We start from the raw sequence: 11037 nt of genomic DNA on the forward strand, positions 1-11037 counted from the left end.
CATTTACATCATTATAGCATAGCTTCTAGTTCCCTATTGTGGCCTTTGGGTTTTCTTCTACTTTCCACATTATTCTTGCAATTTTCTAGGTTTCTTTTTTTTTTGCTGACAGGTTTGTGGGTTGTTGGGGCTTGTTGGTTGTTCTTTGAGGTGTGTTTGGGTAGATGTCCCATGCTGCCTACAAATACTTGATCTTCTTCTCCTGTGCTGCCTTTTTTGTTATTAAAATCCAGTCATCTCAGCACTGTCATTTGGTTGCTGATTATTTGCTGCTTTGAGAATTAGTACTGTTCTGCTGCTCCATTGTGTGCCAACTATGTAAAGTATGTTGACTAATTCTAGAACTTGATATGTTTCTCTAGAGATTTTTGAGTTTTCAATTTCAGGTAATTAATCAATCCAATTAACTACAGACAAGTACACTTTTGTCTACTAGTTTGAAATTTAATTTGATCCATCACATTTTTCTTCTGCTGGTTTGGAGATTTTTTCACAGACCAGGTTAATTCAATGCTTTGAAGAGGTGATTCTTGAAGAAGATAAACAAAATCAATAGACACACACTAACCAAAAGAAAAATATCACCCAAATTGACATAATCAGAACTGAATAGGGAAACACTCAACAGACACCAAAGGGCATTTTAAGAGAAAGTTATCAGGGAATATTTTAAAGCCCTGTATTATATTAAATTGGAGCATCTAAAAGCAATGAACACAATTTAGATTCATCCAAATGCCCAATGTTAACCAAAAAGAGATCAGCAACCTAAACAGATCCATAATAAATAAGATGAGTGAAACTCCATTAAAAACTTTCCAACAAAAGAAAACCCATGCTCGGGTGGATGAAAAGCAGAATTTTGCAAAACCTTCAAAGATCTATAAGGAATAAATCTCAAATTATTCAAAAACGGAAGGAAAGAAGGAACAAAGGAAGGAGGGAGACAGAGGGGGGAGAAGAGCTGTGGCCTAGTTTGATTGACTTTGATACTCTGCTGTTCTAGCATTTGGGCAGAATTGAGTCAAAGATTTTCTGTTGGGGACATTTTCTGGACCAGACTTGTAAGGGGTGTGTTTTCTCTTTCTGGATTATTGGTCATGATCTTTCTTTCACAAACTTAAAATAAAAAGGCAGAATATAATTCTTTAATTCAGAAAGACCAGCAACACACACTATTAGTATACTTACTTTGTTCTTTTAAATTTAAACATATGAATTGAGGGTGGGAGAACATATTCAAACTAAAGGAACAGAAGAGAATTTAAAATATTAGATTAAATAATGTTATCTTAGAGTACAAAAGCACAAAACTTTAAAACCTTGATAAAAATTGGACTTTCTTCAAAAATATGTTTTAGTCTTTTAAAAATTAAAAACAATTGACTAATTTCAGACGTGAAGAAAATATAAAATATATTTTTACAAATATTTATGTACAATAACCAATCATTTTTTTCAATTTTTAAAACTTCCCCAAGTTTTTAAAAACTTTATGTGTATGTTCGAGTGTGTGCTTTTGCTCACAACTGGATGTATGTGGCACAGGATACTTGTGGGGTCAGAGCACAGTTTTCAAAAGTTGTTTTTTTTACCTTTACTCTGAGAGCCAAGGGATCAAATTTAAGTCATCAGGCTTAGTGGCAAATGCCTTTACCTGCTTTTCCATACCACCAGGCTAAGAACTCTTAAAAGTAATAACATAAGAGCAAATAACTCTTAAAAGTTAAGATTAGAGAAAAAATATATTTAATGTATAATAGTAACATTTACAAACTTCTCAAAACCTAAAGATAGTCATTAAGCAGATGCAAAAATACTCAAAATTATTATTTAACTGAGAAATACAAGTTCAGTGAGAATGAAGGGCAACCGCTTAAACTGATCTGCATGCTCTTTCCAACCTTGTCCTTCAGAGTCTCAGATGTCAGTTGCTTTTGTTTGTAAATCTCTGCTTGTTTGTCTGGTCCTCTATCATGAACTAAACTTTCATTCTTTGTCACATTGTAGGAGCAGACACTTGAATGCCAACATTTACCGGTTGCAAACCACTTTGAAGTCTACCTTACTGTTGAGTCAGACACTGATACTAAGCCTTACAGGAAGCTCTGCTACCTATATTAGATTGCAGTTAAATTCAATCACATTCAAATTTCAGTAATTTAGTAATAGGACATATTTTGTGGTTGTAATTCTCAAAGGGAAAGGACAGGCAGAGAAATATGCAGTTAAGGCAAAAAAAAAAAAAAAGTATTGATGAGGACTTCAGAGCGAATCTTAAAGTTCCAGTTACCTGGAAAATAAAAGGTACAAGACAATTTTCCCTCCTCAGTTAGAGAGAAAAAATCTTAGCTATTGCCTAACAAATCAGATCTGAATAAAAGAGGCTCTCCAAAACAGACTCTTTGGTCTAAGCTGTTGCAGAGATCTCCAGTCCTCTAGAACTTTCATGAAGGATTTTCAGTTTTCGAGAAGTACTTTTCAAGCATCTCAATTCTGCTAATATGTGAATGTTATGGTGAAAATAAAAATTGTACCAAGCAAATAAAAGGAAGCAAATATAAAGGAAGCTTTTATTCAAGGCTGTAGCAATAGGGAAGATTTCAGTCTGAGAGTATCAATGTTGAGTGGTGAGGGCTGAAGCTTCATGAGCCATCTATGTTTCCGAATTGTCTTAGTCCAAATTAAACTTGTCTTATGTTTTTATGACAGGAGAAAATATTACATTTTGATCAAAGAGTTCACCAGTGACAGTAGGTTAGGATCCCAGCTCCCACAGAAGCTGGCAGATAAAAGCATACCCTTTTGATTATAATTCAGAGGTTGATCTTACTTAGGTCCTCAGAAAAGACAGTCCTAAATTAGAGGTTTCTTCTTCTTCTCCTCCTTCTCCTTCTCCTCCTCCTCCTCTTTCTTCCTCTCCTCCTCCTTCTTCTTTTTCTTCTTCCTCCTCTTCTTCCTTCTTCTATCTCTTTATTGGTATGTATATATGTGTAGTATATGCATTTAACTATTAACTGGCTAGTTGATGAATTCTAAAGGTCCCTCTGTCTCTATTTCCCCTCCCCACGTCAGAGGTGTGACTACAGACCCGTGCCACCATATCTGCCAGCTTTATGCATTCTGAGGCTCTGAATGTATGTGCTCACGCTTCCATAGCAAATATTTTACCAGTCAAGCCATGTTTTGATTGTGCTATTTTATATTCAGCTATTAGCTTTGGTTTAGCTATGACAATAGAAATTATCCTTAAGCAAAAATCATGTGCCTTGATTAGGAAAAGTAAGTTGAATGCCTATGACAATACACCATTTTCTTCTAATGCTTCAAGGCCAGAGCAAGGACAAAATTGCTTTGAGTAGCTTGCTCTGGTTGCACACACACATAGGGATTTAATAGGAATAATTTCCCCTAATTGATCAAGGAAATGCATCTTTCCACTAATAGCAATGAGAATAGAATTGATAATGCTTGCCAGGCTCCAACTTAAGTCTTTTCTAAACAGTTTGTCAAAAGTGATGTGACATGCATATTATTTTGAGAGCAAGAGAGGTTGAATTTAATCAGTGCCTTTTGTTTTCTTGCTATTTGCTTTGATTGCTACAGCTTAGCTCTTTGGTTCTGTTGAGTCATTATTTGTTCCTCCCCATCCTTCCTTACTTCTCTTTGTTCCATTAGCATTTTTATTTTATAATTACTTTATTGTTCGATCTGAAGCACACTGAGTACTTAAATGATTATTTTGTTTCTTTTTCCCTTAATCAGAAACTTTTACATCAAGGAAAAATAATTTGAACAAATCTGACCTAAACTTTTGTGTAATATTTCTTTATGTAACTGTGGGAGTTAGGAGCAAGCATTCTAGTGAAAAGTAGATAATTATGTGAATTAACATAATACCCTTCAGGTAGGACATGCTGTATTGATTGTCCCAGTTGATGATATTAGGATATACATGCACTTTACTACTTCTCTTATAAAGCAATAAAAAATATTCCCCTACACCTTAGACTTCCCTGGATCATGTGACTTGCATTGTTCTGTAGATAATTAATAAACTGTTCTTTCCAGTTCTAGGACTATGGACTCAAAATGATATCTGCATTTTCCAAGAGTATAAGACTTGATCAGTTGCAGCTGTCCTATGTCAGGGAACCCTGAGAAGAACACCATAAACTGAGTGCAAGTGTACAGAGACTTGAGGTCAAGATCAGCTACAATTGTTCTTATAACTGAGCTTTTTTTGTACAAAGATTCAGAAACAAAAAGAATGCTTATATTTCCCACCACTGAAGTTTTATGACACTCAGGTGTTAAGTAAATTCATCTAATTCTTGTTTATTACTTTCACTTATATAATTATTTTAAGTTCCTGCTGAGGGTCATGTTGCCAGCCAAGATAACAGGATAAATACTCAATAAACAATTGCAAATGTCTCTATCAACTGACATGAGTGTGGAAAACAGGAAAGCTGATCTATGTCAATACCACAGGGCTTTTTGTATCACATGGGAATAAGGATTCACAGAGTCGCTTAAGGGGTACTTAGCTCAGGTCAAGTTGATTTTCTGATTGGGGTTGATTGTGGGAAACTTAGATTAAACTGAGAAGATACTAAGTACATACAAACAATGATAACAGAGAAACCACCTGTCCTGTCTTAATTAGGATTTTCATTGCTGTGAAGAAACACCATGAACTCAGCAACTCTTATAAAGGACATTTCATTGTGGGGGCTCCCTTACAGTTTCACAGGTTCAGTCCATTTGAACATGATGGGCAGCATGGTGGCATGCTGGCAGACATAGTGCTGGGGCTGAGAATGCTACATCTTGAAGGCAACAGGAAGTCAACTAAAACACTGGGCAGTATCCTGAGCAAAGGAAACATTAAAGCCTGCCCCCACAATAAGGCAATACCATTCCAGTAAAACCATACCTTCTAATAGTGCCACTCCCTATGAGATTATGGCGGCCAATTACATTCAAACTACCACACTTTATAAATTGTTTTTTAAAGTAAAAAAGGAACAGAGTTTGGGGTAGATAGCAAGTAATTGAAAACAGAAAGACACATGTTTATTTAGAAAAGATAAGTCCGGGGATGTAAGCAATGAAATGATTAGAGCATGTTCTTGTGTTCCAAATGCTGAGCGAAATTCTGAAATTATATAAAACAATCTGAAGATGGAAAAGAACTATAGGTATTGTGGCTGTAACATCACAAGAGCTCTTTGTAGCAGCTGTGGGGTAAGAATTGTGTGTGTGTGTGTGTGTGTGTGTGTGTGTGTGTGTGTGTGTGTGTGTGGTGGGGAGAGGAGTCATATACAAGAATTGTGCAGTAGAAGGATGGTCAGTAATTCACACAATTAAAGAGGAGGATTGGTTATACTTGAAACCATGGAGACCAAGCAAATATCAAGAGCAAGAACAAGGATGATATTTTAAGAAATGCTCTCTAAGTGTTATGGAAGGAAATTTGCTGAACTAGATTACACATTGTGGACTGGGTAATCCAATAATGGCCTTCTGAATGCTGCCTAAGCAGAGAACCAGATTCCTAACTTGTAATAGTGGGCTTCTCCACAATGCCAGTCCAGGACTGAGAGTCTGGAAGCTCAGTGGAGACTCTCTATTGAATCCACATTGAAATGTCAAGGAAGTGGAACTCTGATGTCAGCATGTGGCCATAGAGATACACTCACTCAGAAAGAAAGGGGCTTTGCAGACCCATTTGCTTTTGTCCTCTGACTTCATTGAGACTACCAGCCCATTAGAAGTCTCACTCATATTCAGGGAAGATCTTCTTCCCATTCACTGTCTCATATGACTGTATTTTCTGGAAACATACCTACAAATAGCCCCATCTTAGCCAATCCCAGCCATTTCCTAATCCATTCAATTTGATCACCAAGACAAACATTAGAGATGGAGAACGAGACTAATCTAAGCAATGTCTATCTTAAGGACAATAAGAATTTGAAATAAAGGAAGGGAGGGGGGAGGAATCGAAGGTAGGAGGGAAGGAAGAAGTCATAACAAACCCACATAAAAGGAAAGTGAGGAATTAAGTTAACACATGACATCAATTATGTAATTGAGTATTCCATGTGAACTTGCAAAATATTCTGAGGTGGTGGTTGATTGAATGATAATGTAACACCTGAGACAGAATTAGTGGCCTGGCAGTGATCTTTGAAGCTTATATTTGAATGCAGTGATCTTTAGAACCTATATTTATGCCACAAACTGAGTAATTTAACCTCTGGATTGTATCTTCATTGATGAGAGTTCCAAAATAAGAACTTAGTAAAGAGCCAAACATGGGAACCAATCTTTTCAACCTCTGGGAGACCATTTCCTTTTCTATACTCCTTTGATCTCAGAAGCCCAGATGACTTCATGTAGATAGGAACAGGGGAGTGAAACATCTGAAATCAGAGATCTTTGATTGCTTCTTGTTCTGAGGCACAAGAGATTAAGTGCACAAGATTGGCTGGCCTGTGGAGGGGCTAAGACCACACAGAATTTAAAACACACATCTCTGCTGATGCCCCATTAGCGTGGGCCACGTGGTGACAAAGCTCCTGCATCTTTTTGACTTAGTGGGTCACAATTCTCCAGCACCCTTTACTTTCATTTTTGATGATTCTCACTATGTACTTTGGGATTTCCCTTGTGCCTTTTCCTTTGGGAAATTTTGTGTGGGCTTTGAAGGATGAAGGTGTATAAAATGGCAACCTCTCTAAACAAAATATTTATTTGGATAAAATCCCTACCACCATGGAGCTATATAGTGTGATAGCTCTGCCTATGCCCATACAAGTTAACACTAAGCTGTTAGAAAATTTAGGTAAGCAACACATGCTTCATAAATAAAGTATGTTTGTTAATCAAGATTTATAAATTCCTAAGGTCTACTCAGGTTTACAGTAGTATTTGTCTAGCCTTGTCTTTGCTCACTTTTAAGCTTTAGTTAATTGGATAAACTAAGTCATATAAGAAACTTCAATATTGTATTATGGAGTGTCTGATCCATCAAGAAAGTCCTTTGCCTAAGGTAAAGCGTTTTGAAAAACTCCTATGCTCTCAGGGACTTGAAAGAAAATTCCTGCTTGCTAAAAACAAACAAACAAACAAATTAATTTATTAATTAAATAAAGGAGACATTTTTATCTCTGACAAGAGAAACTTGTGACACCACACCCCATCTCACATGTCCCCTTTCTCACATTTAATCCTTTGTGCAATTATAGAGTAAGAAAGGTATAGTTTTTCTTCAATAAAGTAGTTGTCATCCCGATTCATCCTCAGATCATGTCCATCTCCTCCTTCACCCACCAACTACACATCTCCTTTTTTGTGACTTGAACCCCACCAACTCAGGATTCCAGCACCCCATTTATTTAACTTCATCATATCTAACTAGAGTTCTGCATATGAGTAAGCATGGGTGATATTAGATGATGGACTTTCAAGCTGATTAATACCAAAACGTTGTTCCACAAGATAGTGAAATTGTGTGTGATGGGCAGTGGAGAGACAGAGAGAGAGAGAGAGAGAGAGAGAGAGAGAGAGAGAGAGAGAGAGAGAGAAGAGAAGAGAAGAGAAGAGAAGAGAAGAGAAGAGAAGAGAAGAGAAGAGAAGAGAAGAGAAGAGAAGAGAAGAGAAGAGAAGAGGAAGTGCAGATGTGCCATGGTGTAGACTTAGAGGTCAGACATCAACTTTCAGGATTCTTTTCTCACCTTCTATATGATTGAAGCAGTCTCTCTTGCTATTCACTGGTCAGTCTACTCCCTTTTAGCTATGTGAGCCTCCACTCTATTCTTCCATTTTCATTTTCCATTTCACTACCATGTTTGCTTTTTGTGTAGGTTCTAGGGACTTGGGTATTCAGGTTAACATGGCAAGTTCTTTTTACCTGCTGAGCTATAACACCCTAACCCACAATACATACATATATTTTCTTGAAAATATGGTTTCAGAATGCTCTGGCTTCAAACTGGAACCAGGTTCTTGTTCTTCTACATTCTGTAGTACTGTCCACACACTGTGACCAGGACATAGCAATACAAAGAAAATAAAGCATGAGAAAAATGTGACGACTTCCTCCTTAACTAAACTTGGCAGCAGTAAAATCTACAACTGTGGTGATATTTTATTTGTGCACCCCAATAAGGCTTATCTGAGGATCAGAGGGAAAAGCCAGCCACTATATTAAACATAAAAGTCAGGCAATAGTAGCTACATGCCTTTAATCCTAGCATTTGGGAGGCAGATTCATCCAGATCTCTGTGAGTTCAAGGCCACACTGGAAACAGAGCCAGGCATGGTGGCACATGTCTTTAATCCCATCATTAGTTAACCATAAAGGTCTGGAGGTCTGTGCAGACAGACAAGAGGTGATAGAGCTGGGCAGAGCGAGGAAGTAAGATGGCAGGGACAGAAAGGATATAGGCATGGGTATACAGGAAGTAGCTCTCTGGAGGCTGAGTAGTTGGTAAGGTGAAGTTGGCTGTGACTTGTTCTATTCCCCTGATCTCTCAGTTTTCAACTCAATATCTGGCTCCAGGTTTTTTATTAATAAGAGCTCTTAGCAATTTGTCTCACACGCAACTGTGATGGTTTCAATCTGTAAACACATTTCACCCTCAATTTAGTTTTATATTTTCAAAAGCATCTGTCCAAGTTAAGAGATTACAAAAAAAAAGAAATAATTTTATTTTGAAGATTTAGAGGGATCTTTCGTTTAATTAATCGTGATGCCAGGGCAACTGAAGCTTATACCCACAGACTGCCCCACATATTTTGGCAAAGTGAACACACTCTTCATTTTTCTTTTTCTGCTTTGGATGAATTATTAATTGATCAAACTGTCATGTCCAGAACACAGATGGTACATGACTTTAGGATGTGTCCATTAATAGCGAAGACTTTTACAGAGTCAACTGTTGCCTCTAACCGATTATAGGTGAGCCCAGGCTTCTCTTGGCACACACTCTCACTCCCCTATAATCATCTCTTTATACCAGAGCTTGTAACTCCAGAGCTAGATTTTCAGCCTACATCTCTGGAATGATATTGTTTTGTTCTTTCTTTTGATAAATCAAAGGAATAAGTCAAAGTATCATGTGGTCTCTACCTCTTCCTTCTTCATTTCTTCTCTGTCCACTTGTTCTTCTTCCTCTGGTCCCTTTCTTCTGAACATTGAAGGGCATTCAATTCTTTTTGTATGCTGCTGGACAGAATGGCCTTACTTAGATTATCGTGTGAACTCTTACCTCTCATAAGTGTTTCCTGTTCATAGCATCTAATATTTTCCTACTTACACTTTAAATAGAAAAGAAGAAAACTTGACTTTATGCATTTTGGATTTTAATACCAGCTGTACAATAGTATCGCTAACAAATAACTAATCCAAATGGTTTCTGTTATCTTTCTATAAAGTAATACAAATGGTCTTATTTTGGTATGAGAATGTATTTGCGTATATTTAAAATAACTATTTATAACATCTATGGTGTTGGTTTCTGCGGTGCACTTACCCTGTGAGGAAAAGACTCAAACATGGCAAACCCGCTAACAAAAGTTTTATCAAAGAGAAAAAGAAACAAAAGAACATGTGCTCAGGCCTGTGAGAAACGCCTGAAAAGAGAGGGGAAGGTATGAGGGCCTGCCTTTTAAGGACTAGCCTGTAAATGTGCCCTCGGGTCCGTGCAGCTACTCCACACACGCACATAGATTACAGGTGACCACATAGTGCACGGGTTTACATAGGATGTATGACCCAGAAAGCATGCCTGATCACTGGGGAGTGACTATCAGACAATACTTTGAAAATTATGATATTGTGGGTGATAATGTCAAATTGGTTAGAGAAATAGTAAATTCCTAACATGACCTAAAGGAGAGAAAGGCCTTCCTTATGCTTAGAATTTTAAATGGCTCTTGAATGGTTAAATTATTTTTTTTAAGAATGGCCAAATTTGCCAGAAAGGAATTTCAAGGACTGTGCACAGAATATCTGTTGTGGAGTATTCTAAATGCTTCAAGTGAAAACTTCTACATTTGTATGACTAGCCTGTCATAAATTCCAAACCTTAGATTATCTCAGTCTGTCTGGCTGTCTTCCATCAATCCATCTGCCTACCTGTTGTCGGTCGAAATGTGTGCTTGTCATTTGGCCACAAATACATGCACTGTCTAGTAAGTGGCAACAGCAGTTTCTTCTGTCATGAGGGTGTAGAGAAATGTTGGATTTATATCTTCTAAAAAATATTTTCATTGTTTAATCTAAAAAGGGGGAAAATTGTTTTTTAAACCATCGTAAGTTTGGCATGTTCCTTATCCAAGAATTCATAAGTTATTACTCAGAGAGCAAAGTCATCTACAATTCAGATAGAGATTGTGTGGGAAAAATATTAATTTGTCATTTGTTCATCTTGTTATTTTACTCTTTCTAGAGAGAGAGAGAGAGAGAGAGAGAGAGATCTTTGGTAATCTACAAAGACATAATGGAATTGTAAGGAAATGAATATTGCCAATGAGAATACATTCCTTCCTTTTCCTGGAGAATTCACTACCCTGGTGTTTATGCTACTTTAAATATTACTGGTTGCAAAATGTAAGCATAATATTTAATTATTTATTTATTAAATCAGATCTCTCTGTATAGCCCTGGCTGCCTTGGGGCTCTCTATGTACATTAGACTGCCTCCAGCCCACAGTGATCCACTTGTCTCTTCCTCCTGAGTATTGGGATCAAAGACATGTACCACTATGGCCACCTCCATGTTTATTTATAAATGTCAGAATTACTGAATTTGTGTCTTCTCTTTTTATTGGACTCCAGGGAGCAGAATTTATTATTTACACACAACAGAAGGGTAATGATAACAATCTACCTATCATCTAATTCATGGCTCAATTAATATGGGTGATTCTCAGTGGGAGTTACTTAAACTCTCATTAGAGAAGAAATTGTATGCATGAGAAATATGCAAATATATTATGATTTTAAAAGTTATTCAACAATTT

The 11037-nt window shown here is 37.0% G+C and overlaps 1 long non-coding RNA gene across 1 annotated transcript in view; it reads left to right on the top strand.

Annotated features, from left to right (window-relative positions):
- Positions 1-4341, top strand: part of LOC131925353 (uncharacterized) — a 5859-nt gene extending 1518 nt beyond the window's left edge. The window contains exon 2 of the long non-coding RNA XR_009383227.1: positions 4072-4341. This is a non-coding gene — a long non-coding RNA (uncharacterized LOC131925353). The remainder of the gene's footprint in view (positions 1-4071) is intronic.
- The last annotated feature ends 6696 nt before the right edge of the window (positions 4342-11037 follow it).

This window comes from Peromyscus eremicus, chromosome 15 (genome assembly GCF_949786415.1).
Source record: "Peromyscus eremicus chromosome 15, PerEre_H2_v1, whole genome shotgun sequence".
Lineage (NCBI taxonomy): Eukaryota > Metazoa > Chordata > Mammalia > Rodentia > Cricetidae > Peromyscus > Peromyscus eremicus.